We start from the raw sequence: 1833 nt of genomic DNA, 5'->3' as shown, positions 1-1833 counted from the left end.
GCACTGACATAGAACTTCAGCCTTCCCCTCTGTAAAATGGGTGTGATCATTACAATAAGATGCCTGCTGAGCATCAAATGAACAAACAGGTGTGGAAGTGCTGCCTCAGCAACTGCCCCATCCAGGTATGGCTGGTTTGGCCTCAAGCCCCTGATAAACTGTATTTAAGAAAAAAAACACAAAACTTTGTTCCTGAAGTTCTGTTCATCAGCACATCTTTGTTCTGCTTTCCTTGTCACTTTTCCATGTGAGCAGTTGTGATGTCCTGCCCCTGCCCCTGCCCCTCCACGGGTCCGGCCTGCAGAGGAAGGCAGTCAGACGAAGAGGGAGCTCAAGGTAGTCAAAAGAGCACCAGACTTAGCAGGGTCTCAGCCTTGATCAAATCATGTAACCCTCTGCTTCCTCATCTGTAAAATGGGAATCGTGCCACGTGCCCACCTGCTGCCTCTCTCTGCACTGATGGGGGGTGGTTAAGTCCTGACTGACAGCAGATGGAGGGCACCCAATGGGGCAGTGCAGGGCAGTGGGAAGAGCACAGGACAGTGTGCGTCCCAGGCTCTCTTTCCTCCAGGCGGGCTCTGCGATGAACTTGCCCATGACTTGGGCATGTCCTGATTTCCTCCCCTGGACATCAGAACCACCCGGGAGCTGGGTTGGGGACTCCTGGGAGCCGGGCACTGGAAAGTTCTCAGATGCCTGAGCCAAGCGTTGGTGCATGGTGGCACCTGAGGCTGGCAGTGGGCACAGATGACCCACAGCTGCAGTGGTGCTGGTGCTCCCAGAAGGGCAGCCTCAAAAAGCCATGCACGGAGGGTGCACATAGACAGCAGGGCCAGCAGGGCAGGAGGTCATAATTTAACCTCCTGGTTTAGTCCCTGGGAAACTGGAGCCCAGGACAGTGTGAATGCGACTTAGCTGTTACTTCCTTAGTTCAGTACCCTGAAGGGTTAGGGGGCATGGGGAAAGAAGGGAACAGTTGAGGGGTAGGAGCCTCGTGGCCCAATGCCCCACCTTACAGATAAAAAAAACACCACATCCCAGAGAGGGGACACAACCTGCCTGGTGTCACAGAAGTGGGGACAGAGCTGGGACTAGAAATGAGGACCTGATTACCTCTTGCGGGTCCTCCTGTCCCTCGGGCTTCAGAGCTCTCTGTAATAATGAAATATTTCATAATCCATAATAATGAGATGACAGCGGTAGAGTTATCGGTGCTGGGCCCTGGCTTCACTCACACACAATCTTATTTCATTCTCACCATGACCTCAGATGTGGGATGACAGTTAACTCCACTTGAAGATAAGACGCTGAAGCACAGAGAGGTTAAGGCTGCTGTGCCAAAGTCACATAGCTAGTAAGTGGCAGAGCCCAGATTGGAACCAAGCTCTGTCTGACTGAGTCCGGCCGCTTACTCACTTTTACATACGGTGTTCCTTTCTCTGAAACCCAGGTTATCTCTACACTGTGGGACCAGTGGGCTCTCCAGGTGGCACTAGTGGTAAAGAACCTGCCTGCCACTGCAGGAGACATGAGACAAGACCCCCTGGAGGAGGCCACGGAAACCCACTCCAGTATCCTTGCCTGGAGAATCCCATGGACAGAGGAGCCTGGAGGGGTACAGTTCATAGGGTCACCGCAAAGTCAGGCACGACTGAAGTGACTTAGCACATGGAACCAGTAGACTCTACAGTAGAGAGGGAAAGGAGGGTGCCCTTGGAAGATACAGTGCCAAGGGTGTGCCTTTTATCCAGGCCCCCACATAATGGGAGCCAGTATCCCTGCCTGGGTCTCTGCAGTTCTATTCATGGGTAGGTGGTGGTGGTGGTTGGGGGT

This window comes from Bison bison, unplaced genomic scaffold (genome assembly GCF_000754665.1).
Source record: "Bison bison bison isolate TAMUID 2011002044 unplaced genomic scaffold, Bison_UMD1.0 scf7180017864180, whole genome shotgun sequence".
In the NCBI taxonomy this organism is placed as follows: domain Eukaryota; kingdom Metazoa; phylum Chordata; class Mammalia; order Artiodactyla; family Bovidae; genus Bison; species Bison bison.
The sequence above is the reverse complement of the archived record's forward strand: the minus strand, read 5'-3'. Positions refer to the sequence as shown.